This window comes from Pinus tabuliformis, chromosome 5_1, assembly GCF_031772625.1.
Source record: "Pinus tabuliformis cultivar Carrire ecotype Pingquan chromosome 5_1, CPIR1, whole genome shotgun sequence".
Classification (NCBI taxonomy): Eukaryota; Viridiplantae; Streptophyta; class Pinopsida; order Pinales; family Pinaceae; genus Pinus; species Pinus tabuliformis.
The window spans coordinates 170,961,980-170,979,417 of record NC_142305.1 but is presented as its reverse complement, the minus strand read 5'-3'; positions in this window follow the sequence as shown (position 1 = coordinate 170,979,417).

Here is a 17,438-nt window from a genome sequence, read left to right as displayed (position 1 = left end):
ACCGTACTAAGCACATCAATACTAAATATCATCTAATCCGACATCATGTTGAGGCCAAAACAATCCATCTCCGTCATTGTTCCACAAATGAGCAAATTGCAGACATCTTCACCAAAGCGCTTGGAAGAGAAAAGCTTGAAAGATTCAGAACGATGCTTGGACTCACCAACATCCCTTCAGATTAAGGGGGGAATGTTGACACCTAATCTGAAACGGATGAGGTGAAGCTGGACAGTCATCTAGAAGATGAACTGATCCGTTTTGTATATGTATAAATAATATTTGTCTAATGAATAAAATCATAAGTTCTGTCTTGCGCTCAATATCCTCTGGAGTTACTCTGGCCTGACACTAACTTTGTAAGAATGGAATAGATAAGGCTACCATCTTATTTCTTAACCTTAATACCTTCTAAGAGAAGTCTAAGGGTCTTGAACTTGGGCAAAAAATCTTCAATTGAAGAAAAACTATTGGGGTCCAATGTAAGAAACTCATTTTTGAGTTGATGGGCTCTAATTTCACCTTTAATTCCAAAAAATTTATTGGTTTGTTTCATTACTTCATCAGGGGTATCAAGTTCTGTGATATGGAATCTAAGGTCTGGAGAAATAGACATCCCTATTGTTTTAGTGGCTACAACCACCCTCCAAAATTTTGGCTTACACCAATTTAAGAGCCTCCCGTTAAGAGTTCACTTAATGACTGCACACACTCGGGTTCATGTTACACAAAAATATCGTCACCATGATTATTTGCAGTCATTATGGGTCTATCATCACTTTCACTGTCCTCCTAAGCAAGTCTCAGACCTCAGCTCTTCAAATCAAGCTTTGGAAATGAGAGAAAGACATTAAAAAGAAATGTAACTCTGGTTCCATACTTTCTCTCATTGTCACCTGCGGTCCCGCACCCTCTGTGTATAAAAACTGCAGATCTGCCTACTCTATCCCTAACGGTGTAGGTGCGGACCCCTGTGAAAGTCAAAAGGTGCAAGTTTTATCTTAAAATACTCACTTTGGGTTAATTCTAGAGGTTTCTAGAAGGAATTTTGACGTGGATTGTTCGCTCTGAGGTGGTTCATGCATCCCAAAAGAGAAAGAGCTAATCCCTTGATGAGAGGAGCTATCCCTTTGAAGGAGGGCTTCATCCCTTTGAAGGAGGACCTAGTAAACTCCCCTCATTGCACTATAAATACAGGCATTGGGCTGGTTGCTGAGGAGGTTAGAAGCTGAACATTTTTTAGGGTAAATGTTGGTGAAATCAAGACTTCTTAGTTGAGCTTAAGAGGAGAGAACACACATCTTTTTGGCTTCATTGGGGAGTGAGTGAAACTTGTCAAAGTAGAGGAGACTTCTTACTAGACCCTGGGAGGAGCTTGTACACCATCAAGGCAAAGGTTGTAAAGTTCTTCTTCTTTTGAATTAATACAATCAAACTCATTTTTCTCAACAAGTATCTTATGTTATTTGTTTCATGGACTCCTTAACTTTCATGTTAAATATGTTTTATGCAAATGGATTTTGAGGTGCTATTTAATTTGTTTTCCTTGTTTGTGTTTGCAGATTCGCGACAAAGGAGCTCATTTGGATCAAAGGAGCGAGGGCATCGACAAGCTTGCGTTGGACCTAAGGTAGGCCCTAAAAACACTTGTTTGCTATTGTTTATCAAAGCATATTTAGAGAAAGATAGTGTCTGGTTGGTTTGCTTGTCATTAGGTCTTCTTTAGATTCTAGGAAGGTCTATCTTGTCTGCAAGATCGAATTATTCCGTGTGACAAAATGGCGACCATACTGGGGGACTTGATTGTTTTCCTTGTTTTTACTTTGACCTGAGAAACTGTGTTTTTGTTTTTGTTTTTGGCTTGTTGTGTGTAAAATTGGGTAGAGTTTGTAGATCCAGGGTTATTTTTTGTTTTTCATAGCTTTGGGAGAGGACCGCACCCTAGCCGTTTGACACAGTGCGTACCTACCCACAGCTTGGCTTTTAGCACAGAGCGGGACCACACCTGTGTCAACTGTGGGCCTGCGGACCCTGTCAAAATTTTGAAAAACCCTAAAATTTCCTCTGTTAGTCAGCTTAGTGTCTATATAGAAATTGTTTTCCAATGCCTAGACCTACATATAACTTGTCAGAAGCTTTCCTTAGATTGATTTCGTTAGTGTTAGGGTTTCAGGTGAAATTCTTAGGAGTTTTGCTTGTTGGGTTTGTTTTTCATTTTGGTTGTGTAGTGGCTCTGAGCTTAGAAGCTGTAGGGACTTTAGATCACCTTAGTGTCTACCAGCCTTCTTATGAGTCTGACCATTTATGAAATCTCCCCTTGTTTGAGGAATCCGCTTTGAGTTTTCTCTTTACAAAACTTCGAAAAGCTTGTGTTTGAAAGTTTGGATTTTCATTTTCAAAAAGAAAAAAAAATTGGTTGTTCTTGACTTATTTGTGATTCTGCATAAATTGGTCCTTAGCTTACATCTAGCTAAGTAAAACATCCTTAAAAAGACTTTTAGTAGGCTTTGACTTCAAATAGGTTTTTATAGTTTGTAGATCTCAAAGTTAGTCATTTTCATAGTTTCGAGTGTTTTATTAAAAAATATAAAAATCTCTTTTGAAAAAAAGTTTGTTTTGTAGTGATTAAGTACTTTGAAACGAAAAAGGGAAATTTTTGTGAAATAACTAGTTGTCTCGTTTTGAGTGCATTGGAAAAGGACAAAAAACTCTTCTTTTAATTTGTTGAATTGAGAAAGATTTGTGCTTACAAAGTATTTGCATTCTCAAACTCTTTCTTAGTTTAGAAATTCATCAAAGAGAAAAATATTGTTTAGATCATCTTAGGTGCATTTTTAGTGATTTTGAGTCGAGTCTTCACCACGAGTTTCATCTTCGCACCTTTGTACTTAAACAAAAACCACTAAAATTAACGCTTAAAGTAAAATTCACTTAGTAACATTTTTATTTCTAGGGCTCTGATACACCAACTTAGCTTAGGCTAGTGTCTTGGAGTAGGAGAGTAATTAACTCTCCAAGATAGTAAAAACAAACAAGTAGCTGTATCTTGTGGTAGGGAAGAAATCCAATTGTTGCATTTATGCTTTGGGAAAGCTCCTCTTAAAGGAGAAGCATGAGATCGTGTCCGAACCAGTGTGGGAATCAATCCTTCCTCATTGGGAACGACGCTAGATATTCACGTATTAAAAAAGCTAAAACTTGGATTAACCATTATCGAGGATCCTGGGGTCACTTCTTGGTAAACCTTGGATTATGTCAAGGAGCCTTCAAGGGGATTGAGCTTGCTACTCTGCCCTTGCATGCGTATCGGATCGTAGACTGTTCCCCCAGGTATATTTGTCTCAGTTGGTAACCTTAGTGGCCATATTCTTTAGGACTCTTCCTGAGGTGACAGTGGTGGGAAGATCCCACTGTACCTGGAGCAGATGTCGGCTAGGCTCACTTGGATTTTCTGGGGGGTTCTCTTCACTCGAGACAGTTAAGTGGAGGAACTTGTGCCAGTCTATTCATTAAGTAGGTTGCCGGGGTAACTGTTCCAACCGCCATTTCTGTATTGAACTCTGCGACGTTGGATTTCATCACCAACTAGTGTTTTCGGTACGGAAAGTTACTGTTTGTGTATGTTTGATCTCCTAGATTCTTTAGGCGTGTGATTCAAATCTGTTTGGTTCTTTAGAGACTTTAGGTGCTTTTTATTGAGATTTTACTTTGTTTGCGTGTGAAGTAGTTAAAAGTTTTTAACTGTGGCTGAATTACCAAGACAGTCCCGTAGACTTCGGGGCCAGTCTCCTGAGTTTGTAAACGTGGCTGAGTTACTGAGGAAGTCCCGTAGACTTCGGGGCCAACCTCTTGAGGAAGTACCAAGCCATCTCGAAGGCTTAAAAGTCCTCGTAACTCCTAGAGACATTAGAGTTGGGTCAGCAGAGGAAGGAGAATCTTCTTTGATAGTACATCCTGATTTTCAACCGTTAGTAGCAGAGTATAATCCACAGTCAGTGTCTGTTTCCGAAATTTCTGGTAGCTTTTCATCTACTAGTGATATAGGTGAAGAACTTGAAATAGCTGAGCCTGAAAGTGAATTTTCTGCTACTCTGACATCGGGGTTTGTTTATCCAACTTCTCGTGGTCCTGGTTCACCTAGGGTAGAAAGAGTAATCACCCAAGATCTTCCTTCTGGACTTATTGCTATTAAAGAACTTGCTCCGGAAGAAGAAGTAGGCATCCTTATCCCTGAAAATCAACCTGTTATTGAACTAAGGGAGCATGAATCAATTTTTTACAGTCCACCTAGGAGTAGTTCTTGGTATCTTTCCTTGACTAATTTCTTAGAAAACTCAGGGTTAAGTTTTTCACCACCTCGTGCTCCTTATCACCCAACACCTAGAGATTTTTATACTCTCGTCAATATGGCAGGACAGTCATCCATGTTTACTCAATCGCTCGAATATTTTCTGAACGATGGTGTTTTTGTTCCCTCCGGGTATTAGTCACTTTCTGGTACTTTTTCGGGAGCATCTCCTCAACCCATTCAGCAAGGGTTATTAACTCGAAACAATGGTACTAAGCCGTTGAGCGTAGAAGACATTCTTATGATGTCGGGTTCTATTCCCAATCCTCAACCTCAAGGTGGCCAGTTACCGCCTGGGGGGCAGCCTCAATTAACGCCTAGGGGGCAACCTCAAGGTACACAATTTGAATCTGGGGGGCAACCTCAAGGACAGTACATACCTATGGGACAGTACGTTCCTCAAGGTCAACCCCAGACTCAATATGTACCCCAAGGTCAACCCCGGTATCAATTTATGCCTCAAGGTCAACCCCAGTATCAGTATGTGCCTCAAGGGTATCAACCCCAAGGTCAATACTTGAACCAAGGTTTCCAACCACCTTCTAGTCAAACATATGTTCAAGGAACCAGAAATGTACCTTTCAATTATCAATCCTACCCTCAACCCGGTTATGGTCCTCATTATTCTCAACCAGTTATGGGTCAGTAACCCGGAATGAATATAGTGTGGGATCCATCACAAGCTCAACAGGTATTGCAGCCAAGTGTATAGTTGTCATCTCAAACTGGACAACCCCTAGTTTCTGGTTCACCCCAGCAACCAGTCCAGTCTAACATTCAAACTTCTGTACCTTCGGTAGTTTCTCAGCCTGGGCCTAGTACATCTCGTACTCCGCCTCAAATGACTGCTACAACTGCCGCAACATCTGTTCAATCAACCACACCTACTTCTGGAGTATCGACAGCTCCGGTTTCTACTGTTCATGTATCTACTCCTCAGACATCTTTACCACCGTCTAGATCTACGATTCAAACTTCGGTTCAGATACCTGTAGGACAACCTGGTTCAAGTACGGTTGTCACAAGTCAACCACAATTTACCTATCAACCGTACCAGGGATAGTACCAATTCGGTCCTGCTGTGCAGCAGCCAGTCTATCAGTATCAACCGTACCTTGGGTACACTTATCAACAACCTCAACAACCCCAGTACGGTCTGGTTAATCCTAGTTTTCTGGGAGGATATAATATCCCGAACGCGATTCCTATTCCTAGTTATCCTAGATATTCTCCTCCTAGGGTTGGTCTCATGACCCAGAGTTTTAGGGATCCTAATCGGCAATTACCGTTTATCGCAACTTTTGACTTACCAGACTTGTCGCTGTTGTAGGGAAAAGTATCTGACTCGGATGACCCTATCCCACTCTAAGGGTGATAGTTCCTTAGCAACAACTGTAAAACAAACTACTTAAGGTTTACTTCTTTATGAAAGCAAAAGAGAATGGAGAAATGCACTAACCGTTGCCTTGCACTTAATGTCGAATCCAAACTCTTCTCTTTGGCCGCTTGCTCCTAGCTCCTTGTTCTTTTGCTTGCCCAGCTACAGTGAGATCCTGCAAAATAACAAAGAAGGAAACTACAAGAGGCATGCAATCATAACTAGTTCATGGATTAGTGTAAACCAAACATGCAATTATCACAATATATCATTGAAACAAGAGCACATAGAAGAACCTCAATAGCTTTTATTAATGAAGAAGTAAAGGTTCTGAGAGTATTACAACCATTGGAGGCTCCAACCCAGCAACACCTCCCAGCAGAAAGAATTTCTCCTCTTCACCTCTCTCAAACAATCACCCAATAGTTCTATAGTGAAACCAACAACATATCATTACTTTGCACAAAATTCCAGCCTCCTGAGCTCATAGGAGAGAGCTCAATATATAGATGAATTGAGAAAGGATGAGTCAGCTTGCAACTGATGTGTAGTTGCCTTGTGTCCTCTCTCTCTTCAGTTAATCTTTAGTTGGTCTTCAGTTCTTGAGTCCACTTGGTGAACCTTGCTTCCACTTGGAGAAACAAAGCCTCTGACTCATCACAAGGCGAAATCCCTGATCCAAGTGTCATTTTTGGAAGATTCCAGAGCAATGACTCAGTGTGCCACATGTCCAAACTCGCTCAACGCAGGTGGGCTTTTTTCTACCTGCTTTGCAACGCAGGTACACCATGGAGCAGTTGTGTTTCAGCGCAGAAGCCTAGTGGAGCACCTGCTTTGATTTCAGGATTGCTTGTTTTTGAGTGTTTTCAGGTGGAGAACTGATCTGAGAGCTGTTGGTTTGCTGACCTTGTTCCTCTAGGGGTAGGAACATCATGTTTAGGGAACTTTGGATCCCTTGGATTATTGACAATTCATGCTTGTTGCTGTAAGGCACAAAATTGTCTATAACAGATGCCCCCTAAAGTATGAGGTCGTTTATCGGGTGAAATGCTTTATTGAGAGGATCCGAAGTTCATTCAATCTATTGAGAAGTGTCCTGTAATAAGATACAATACGATACATTATTTTTCATACATTTTCATGATCTAGCTGAGGCGGGCATTCCCATGCTCAGCTTTATAAATACATTTTGGTACATAGAACAGACGATCGTCTGATTGTAGACTGATAATCCTCTGCTGAAATTATCATCCTTTGAGAAGGATGATCATCTGCTACAATGATGTACATATCAAACGTCTTTATATCCTGAATATATATCGCAGCCCGGATGGATGAAACTAGATCCGGGGTCTTCAATCTCTTCCGATCTTCACTCGATGTACAAGTCGATCCATGTGAGAATTTCTTGAAGTCGAACATGGAAAGACATCGCTTGATTACCGGCCAATGATGTAAACCGTTAACAAGCGCGAGAGGAATCACCGATAAGGATGATGACCCTCAAGGTACAGCAGTACAATTCACATGGTGGGAATAAAGGACTTGGCGTCGACCACCATGCAAAATCCTCTGGTCGAAGGTCATTGATGTATACCTGTCGCCGGAAGTGAGAAACTTGCCATTGAGGCATGCAAGCTTCAAAGTACTGAAGGGGTTGTTCCTAGATCAACTCCTTGGATAATGAGCTGATGTCGACAAGGAGCGATCCGTCAAAGGAGGGCCTTAATGAATCCCACATCAGTGACACGGAACGGAGCTAGTGATTGTGATGAGGTGAAAACAAACTGTGATGTATGATTCAGGGTGGCGGTCATGAAGTGGATGAAGGATAATGTATGGCAGTGGGTGGAACACGGTTGACTCTTTACAGAACCACATCTCTTGAACATATAACGACACTGATGTGATGGATTTGTAGAATTACCCCAATTGCGGATGGTGTGGCGAGGACCATGGTTATGAGACCGGTGAATGAAACGACCCAACCCGATGTGATACGGAGGACAAAGTGTCATGTTCAAGAGCGACTTGCTACCATTAATGCTGTGAGGTTCTCCCAATTTTTCCCCAGTTATTGCTGACCAGTACCTCTTTATTTTTGTCAAGCTTGAGGAGGATAACATATGCTTGTTCTATAACCTACCCTTTGGGCAAGCCCATCGCTATGTTTTAACGAGCCTAGCGATAGGGAAACTCGTTCTCGTCGAAAGACAAGTTTGTCGCTATTTAATCATTTTAACGAGTCTAACGACAAGGAAAACTCGGTCCTTTTCATTTTTAGAGAGTCTAAAAAGGTACGGAAAGTTAACTCCAAAATTCCTTTTTCGTCTTCTAATCCCTTAATTCCGAAAAAGTATAAAACAATATAGAAGGGATGAATTTTCGATTGCTTTAATGAGCCGAACAAAACAAGCGCTCGATCTTTTTGTGCAATAATCCCTCAGGTCCAAAAAGATTAAAATCTAGAGGAGGGATAGCTCTTCCGGTCGCTTTAACGAGCTGGAAGGCCAAAACTCGGCAAACTTTTCATATTTTACGAGTCAGTGAAAAGAGCTCAAAGAAGACTCGTCTTTTGAGGAACGAGTGATTAACAGGGCAGCAGATTCTAGGTACAGGTTGGAATATTCCAATCACGGCAGTGTCACAAGGATGGCTTAGTGAAATCACTCTTCGCAGCTGTTCCTCAAAATGGGTAAACAAACATATGGAGATGAACGATTGGCCAAATGAACAGATGGAGGTGAGACTGCAAGAGCATGACCAAGGGCTTTAATATGGCTGTCAAAGGTTACATTTACCAAGGTTATTTACCGGTTCATTTTTTCTGGGTGAGCTTGAACTCTAGGGGAAGATTGCTCACAACTTATGTTTATTTTTTAACGAGCATGAACTATGTGCTAAAACTGCTCGGATCTTGCGTTTATTTTTTAACGAGCATGAACTGTGTGCTAAAACTGCTCGAACATACCAGTCATAATACAAGAAACGCCTCAGGTGAGGTAGTCATTTTTAAGGAGCTATACCTCACTAGTTACTCCAATTTGGCAATTTTTAACTTTTGCCCCACATCCTTTCTTTATGCAAGCTCGGAAACGACTAATCCAAAAAACAGATAAATAACCGCTCTTTGCTTTCACTCCAAAAGGTTTGCATGCCCCCAGGTATAAAATATAATTTCAAGGCTACCCCACCTCTGTTTTTCTACTTGTCGTCTTGCTATATTTTTAACGATACTTGTCTTCTCGTTATTCTTCGGTGCTGACAGTACTTGTCTTCCCATCAGTTCACTTTTAGGTTTTTGCAAGATCGCAACAGATAAAACATTGGTGTTACGGATGGAGGTTTTCCTCTTACTTATTATCCGAAAAATGGTTTTGTTTGCTGCCGCAAACTAAACTCTTTCTCCCGGTGATGTCTACCATTAGGTTACTAAAGATGGTGACCACTTGTTGTAGCAATAGAATCTCTTTCTTTGGAGGCTGCCCCTACTTATCCTTCAAAACATATGTTTTAATGGGTGAGGCTTGTCTTCAAAGATGGTTACTACTTGCTACCGCAAATGGTCCCCTTCCTCGGTATCCTTATTATCTAGACAAGGGGAGCGAGAAGCAGATTATCTCACTCACATAACTTTGAGAAAAGAATCTTATTCTAGAACAACCCTCTCTTCCTTCTTTCGGACGGGGTACGGACTAGTCATATTTTTCTGCGGAAATCAACTTTATACCCAAGGTTTCCTCTGCCCAAGGCAGGCCAGGGTGCATGCCCCCTGGGTCCCAGTTCTTTCTTTCCGAATTACTCGCATTCATCGGGAAGTAGAACCGGGGGTGGAGGCATTTCTTGAGTGAATAAGCCGTTTAGGGTTGGTATTTGACTATTTGCGATGCGAGATCCCGGAAATGAAAGTTGGTCTACGAGCTTGACCATCTTTCCTTCGTGTGGAAAACACATTACTCTAAAGAGTGAGGAGACTATAGCTCCCATGCAATATATATAGTCCCGTCCAAGGAGTAGGTTATAATCCAAGGGTCCTTGGATGACCATGACATTCATATGAACTGTCTTCTTCCTCAATGTAATGGGAACATTGGGGAGGATCCCTAAAGGGCGACTGGTTCCTTTATCAAAACCTGATAGATTTCTCATCTCAGGTAAAAGCGTCGGGGAACCCAGTGCTTTCGAAGCAATAGAGGAAAGGATACTCACAGATGCCCCTTCATCAATTATGGTTCCAGCCATTACCATTCTATAGATTTAGACAATGATTCTGAATGGTATACTGGCTGGTAACCGGGGTCTGCCTAGTTGGTTCCAATCAAAGGATACAACCAGGTTGCTTGGTGGTGGGACCGAATACACGGCCGGATACGACCCTGACGATGTTCCTTCCTGCGATAAAGGAATGGGCGCATTGCCCTGATGCTCATCAGAGTCTGTGTTGATGAAAAGAATCTGGACGGTGTCATCCTTATTCTCTTCAGTGAGGGTGTCATTTGAAGGTGAATCTTCAACGACGGTGTCATTTGAGGATGAAACCTCTGAAGGAAGAACCGAGTCAACTGCCGTTTCGACCTTTAGACTTTCGCCTGGTCTGGATTCAGTTGGTTCATTCTCAATGACCGACACTTCAGCTGACCACTTGAGCGGGCCAGCTGGATTTTCAACTATCGAGGGATTAGGCACGAGTTTTTGGTATCCAGGAGGAAGTCGTAACGGTGATACCGGACGATCTTCCAAAACTCTCTTTGCCTCATCTAAGAATGGACATTTGTGGATGGCGTGATCGCCTTCACACAATATACAGGGTGATCTTGGTCTCCCTCTTCGTCCTTCACTCTCGCTAGTTGACGGACTGCAATCAACATGACTACCAGAGGTTGATGCTACCGGATTGTGCAACCTTGGGGACCAGTCCCTTAGTATCCGGGGAATACAAGGACAATCATGATGGAAGTGGGCCCCTTTGCAAATGACACATGGCGATTTAGGCCCGGTCGGTGCAGTGTGTGGGTTTTTGTCAGCTGTCTTTTGCTTGCCCCCAGTCGCCTTCGCCATAGGCCCCTTCTGCTTCTTTTCCTTCTTCTCCATGGGAGGCTGACTTTTGCCGGCTCTACCTTGTGAAGATGAAGGATCAGAGGAAGAATTGTAAGAAGTGGAAGGCTGGTGGGTAGCTCTAGACTGTTCTGACTGTTGATTCGACTGCTCAGGATTAGTGGCGATCTGGACTACATTAGTTGAAAAGAGCCATACAGGTAGGCCAATTGTTAATCCTGGAAGTGACAATGTGGCCATATGAGGCGCACCAACATCTCCCCAAGAGGAGAAGGGATTTGGACTTCCGCCAAGGTTACTTCCTTGGTTGGTGGGCTCCATACTTTTTCAACTGAAAGATCAACGTGGGAATAAGAGGTGATTATGTTCCGTTTAAAATAAATTTTATTAACGACGCTTTTAGACACAAACTTGCTTTTTCATGTTTTAAGAGTCGAGAAAAAGCTAAAGATGACTCTAGTCCCCTTCGATGTTTTAACGAGCCCGAAGTGACAAATGCTCGGATGGACTTTTTCAGTTATAGAGTTTGAAAAAGGCCAAAAGAAACTGCTCTGGAGTTCTAGGCAGAGGGTGTGCCAAACTTTTCGCGAAACCACAGAATACGTTTTACGGTACGGGTGGTCGATCTTCGTGAATGCTGTGTTCACTGCATCGCGATCAGTAGGGCGGCCGACACAGCTTCCTATGGATAAAGGATAATTGCCTATAGGGGTCTCCCAATATATACGCGACGGTACGTGGGAGCACAAGTCCGTATTAGTGCCACCGACTCTCAGGAGGAATCACCCACCTTCGTAGAGATCGACAGTCACTATGTTTAACGACACCGAAACACGTCTCTACCTAGACCTCTATTTGTTTGCGTTATGTTACAAAGCGTTGTTATGTAAATTGAATTTATTTTAATGTTGATCTTGCTTAGCAGTTTGCCTTTAAGGATCACCACGAGATGTATGTAACAAATTCCTGAATGCAGTCTAAGATGAGAAGCAAACTTTTCAATCTTTCAACTTTGAAAACCTTAACTACTGAGGGAAAAGAAAGGCAAATCTTTTCACACAGATCATAGAGCACACACTAAATGAAAATTTTCCTAAATCGTCAAGCAAACAGTCAAATGCAAAATGCACAATGCATGTATTTTCTTTTCCCTTTCTTAATGTGGATGGGTTACAAAAAGAAAGTTGTTATATAACTTTGATTTCGATTTAAAGCGAAAGTAAACAAGCTTGTCCAAAATCAAAAGACACCTTAAGATTCACTTGCTTAATCACTGGAAATGCATGAAATCAAACCATAATAACGAAAGTAAAATGGCTAATCAGCTATGGACAGCAGACAAGCTAACTCTTTAGACCAGCAAAATGCCTAACACAGGTTCAGATCTAAGAGGCCAAAAGCAAGACTAGTTCACTTTCGTTATGGGAAATTGTAAATGAGTAAGAAACACAAAAGAACAAGTACAATTTCGTTATATAACAGAGGCGGAATGATGGCAAGTAATATTGGTTTCAGAACAGGTGCAAGACTGGTAACTGGCAGCCAAATCAATAGTGAAAACAGGCAAGAAAAAGGGAGGAAACCCCAAATGCACTAGGCAAATTTGGGCCAACGCAGGTGCTGCACAGCCAGTCTGGCTCTCAGCGCAGGTAGCCCCTTCGGGACCTGCATTGCAAAGCAGGTAGCCTGTGTACTACCTGCTTTGGAAAACAAAAGTTGCGTTTTCATAGTTTCCGGGTCATAATTTTCTCAAAAATGCACAGTTTTTGCTCAAATCAGAAGCAATCAGTCAAGCACACTCAAAGGGATGATTAGGAAGGTAAAAAGCTATCACTAAGAGCTTACAAGGATCCTTGTAGATCAGCTCTTCAAATCATGAACTTGCTCAGAAATGAGCTAGAGTAGCTGCTCTCTACTTCGCTTTTGATATAGTCAAAAGCTTTTCGATTTGGTACTCTTTTGTTCAGGAAATGAATAGCAAGATACTACAAACACAATCAAATGGATACGATCCCCAGCGGAGTCGCCAGTTTTTTGTAGGGAAAAGTATCCGACTCGGATGACCCTATCCCACTCTAAGGGTGATAGTTTCTTAGCAACAACTGTAAAACAAACTACTTAAGGTTTACTTCTTTATGAAAGCAAAAGAGAATGGAGAAATGCACTAACCGTTGCCTTGCACTTAATGTCGAATCCAAACTCTTCTCTTTGGCCGCTTGCTCCTAGCTCCTTGTTCTTTTGCTTGCCCAACTACAGTGAGATCCTGCAAAATAACAAAGAAGGAAACTACAAGAGGCATGCAATCATAACTGGTTCATGGATTAGTGTAAACCAAACATGCAATTATCACAATATATCATTGAAACAAGAGCACATAGAAGAACCTCAATAGCTTTTATTAATGAAGAAGTAAAGGTTCTGAGAGTATTACAACCATTGGAGGCTCCAACCCAGCAACACCTCCCAGCAGAAAGAATTTCTCCTCTTCACCTCTCTCAAACAATCACCCAATAGATCTATAGTGAAACCAACAGCATATCATTACTTTGCACAAAATTCCAGCCTCCTGAGCTCATAGGAGAGAGCTCAATATATAGATGAATTGAGAAAGGATGAGTCAGCTTGCAACTGATGTGTAGCTGCCTTGTGTCCTCTCTCTCTTCAGTTAATCTTTAGTTGATCTTCAGTTCTTGAGTCCACTTGGTGAACCTTGCTTCCACTTGGAGAAACAAAGCCTCTGACTCATCACAAGGCGAAATCCCTGATCCAAGTGTCATTTTTGGAAGATTCCAGAGCAATGACTCAGTGTGCCACATGTCCAAACTCGCTCAACGTAGGTGGGCTTTGTTCTACCTGCTTTGCAACGCAGGTACACCATGGAGAAGTTGTGTTTCAGCACAGAAGCCTAGTGGAGCACCTGCTTTGATTTCAGGATTGCTTGTTTTTGAGTGTTTTCAGGTGGAGAACTGATCTGAGAGCTGTTGGTTTGCTAACCTTGTTCCTCTAGGGGTAGGAACATCATGTTTAGGGAACTTTGGATCCCTTGGATTATTGACAATTCATGCTTGTTGCTGTAAGGCACAAAATTGTCTATAACAGTCGTGCCTAATGAACGATCCCATTAATTATCTTCCGTTTTGGCCGCCAATGCTGAATAAGTTTCCCAGTGACATTCCCAAGTTCTAAGGTAAATCAGGGGAGGACCCGTCGAACCATGTGATGAATTACCACCTCTGGTGTGCGTCTAACTCAATTACAGATGATTCAATCCGTCTTAGACTTTTCCAACGCACTCTAATTGGTCTCGCGGCCAAGTGGTACATTGAGTTACCGTGAGGCACTTTTTATAATTTTAGCCAGTTAGCTACCTCATTTTTAACTCATTTTCAGTTGCCAATCTGATATGACAATGGCACGGAATTGTTAACTTCGTTAAAAAAATCGACATCCACTTACATTTCGGATCATATTCATGAGTGGAGACGTCGACGGCATTTAGTGAAGGTATTTATTCCGGATCAGATCTTGGTTGAGTGGTTTGTAAAATCTTTGTTGCCAAAGATCACTGAAGATGTTGCTAAAGCCGGAGTTGTTACTGAGGAGCAAGTAATTGCTCAAGCATAGTACCTTGACTTGGTTTATACTCAGTCAGGTACATTACACGAAAAAATCCCCGATCTTCCTAAGCAAAATCAAATCACTGTAGCTCCTTCGAGATCTCATGCCGCCGATGGTATGATTGGCACGGTTAACACTAAAAGTAAGAAGAAGTCTTCCAAGAATTCTTCCCCTATCATAACCTTTCCCGATTCCCCAATAGGAGACTCTTCTGCAGAGATTTCCGCCGATATTCACGTTGTAGAGTCATCTACAACCAAATCGAAATCCAGTGGGAAGAAGAAAGGAAAGAAGAAGAATAAAACGGAAAAAAGTTCAAAGGAGAAACCTGAAAAGGCGGAATCCAATGATGAAAAGCGCAAACCTCGTTATCCTTGTCTCATTTGTGACGATGAAAATTTTACAAGAGATTGCCCTCATCGTGCAGAGGTTGCGAAAATTGTCAAGGGTTCCCAAACTCTTGTTGTTTTGAAGGATCCTTTTCCGACTCAAGACAGTAAGATGATAGATTCATCCTCGAATGCCAATGAAGAACCCATACTGATGATTTCCCATGTTAGGATTGTGACTCGATCGCAAGATTATGGTAGTAAAAGTCTTATTGATGGTAAAGAAGTAGAATCTTCTGATTCTAATCCATCAACCTCAGCTCCCGGTTCCAATCCACTACAGATCGAGAAACCTAATCTAGACTTGGTAATCAAACCGCCCGCCAAGGGTATACTTTGAAAGTCAGCATTCAATCCACATGCGAGAGTGGCTTAGAATTATAACATTGTTGAGGATTTAGCTGTTTCACCCTCAGCAATGTCGGCTTTGGAAGTGTTGCAATCATGTCCAACACAACGTAAATTAATTTTGTCGGCTATAGGAGCTGTTGATGTTCAGGACTCGAACCTAATAATTTTCGATCTAGAAAATAGTACACTGCATTTGCCTCATCAAATGGCTTTCCAAATTCCAGTGATAGTAAAAAACAGGCCTATTGGACTGTAATTGATGAGGGAGCCTCAACGTGTATTATGTCGATACAGTGTTGGAGATCGCATGGTTCTCCTTCGCTAAATCAATCCCCGACGATTCTGAAGGCCTTTGATGGCCGTGGGTTTCATCCTTTTGGCATTCTACAAGATTTTCCTATAGGGGTTGAAGGAAAAACCGTTAGTCTAGATTTGGAGGTGGTTGATGCCCCTCTAGATTACAACCTTCTCTTGGGTCGAAGTTGGTCTTACGCTATGACAACAGTCATTTCATCGGTCTTTCGAGTAATAAAGTTTCCACATAATGGAAAGATCGTAATAATAGACTAGCTGGCTTACTTTTCATCCGACCCAGCCTCTTTAGAGAGTATTCAGCATGTTGGTAAAACGACTATCCCATATAAGGATGTTGGAGTAGGACTAGTTAAATATGCCGGTTTACTGGGAACTTTTTCTCTTCCTCTGATCAACGCATCATCTTCATTTGCAACCATTCATATGATTACATCAGACACCATTGTTTATGATGATCCTTGGATCATTCCTTCCGAATCTGAGATAGACTCATTTGGTAATGCCATGCCTTTGAGTCCATATGAAATTGCCTATGAAGCCGTGCAGTCATTTTTCGACCCTCGTTCAACTGAAAATGACTTCATGAATGTGGTCTGTGAGGAATCACTTTTCACATCAACCTCGGATTTAACCACGTTTTCTGAACTTGTTCACACTGATGAGCAAATGCATGAAATCCTATGTGTAGATGATTTACCATGGGAAGATCTCCATCACAGATCTTCATTTTTACCTGAGGATGATCATTTTGAAAATGATTTCTCATCAATTTTTACAACTGAATATGTCAAGGAACCTCAGAATCCAATGAAACATCCTGATTCAGAGTTAAATTTGGGAAACATCTCTCAAACTATTCCTATTGACATTTCGGTTAAGCTCGAAATTGTTGAGAACATTCATATAGGTGCCTCGAGGGGTCACATTTCGATCATACTGGGATTTCATTCGTTTTGCGTGAGTCTCGATCGCCAATGCAACATTACGTCGATTCTCATCTAATTGAGCCAAGTATAACAAACGCTTTTCCTCTTCGGAAGTTGCTGGAAGTAACTCGATGGCCATTTGCAGTGATGGGATTTGGCATTCAATGGGTAACACATCTTCCAAACCATAGACTAGTTGGAAAGGAGTGAACCCTGTTGATGTTTTTACTCAAGTTCAGTATGCCCAAAGTGCTGAAGATAGCATGTTGTGCCAATTCGGAAGTGTGTTTAGGGCCTAACTTAGGTCCAACGCAAGCTTGTGGATGCCCTCGCTCCTTTGATCCAAATGAGCTCCTTTGTCACGAATCTGCAAACACAAACAAGGCAAACAAATTAAATAGCACCTGAAAAGCCAATTGCATAAAACATATTTAACATGAAAGTCAAGGAGTCCATGAAACAAATAACATAAGATACTTGTTGAGAAAAATGAGTTTGATTGTATTAATTCAAAAAAAGAAGAACTTTACAACCTTTGCCTTGACGCTGTACAAGCTCCTCCCAGGGTCCAGCAAGAAGTCTCCTCTACTTTGACAAGTTTCACTCACATCCCAATGAAGCCAAAAATATGTGTGATTTCTCCTCTTAAGCTCAACTAGGAAGTCTTGATTTCACCAGCATTTACCCTAAAAAATGTTCAGCTTCTAACCCCCTCAGCAACCAGCCCAATGCCTGTATTTATAGTGAAATGGGGGGAGGTTACTAGGTCCTCCTTCAAAGGGATAGCTCCTCTCATCAAGGGATTAACCACCTCAGAGCGAACAATCCACGATGATTCTAAAGGCCTTTGATGGCCGTGGGTTTCATACGATTACATCAGAAACCATTGTTTATGATGATCCTTGGATCATTCCTTCTGAATCTGAGATAGACTCATTTGGTAATGCCATGCCTTTGAGTCCATATGAAATTGCCTATGAAGCCGTGCAGTCATTTGCCAACCCTCGTTCAACCGAAAATTACTTCATGAATGTGGTCCGTGAGGAATCACTTTTCAC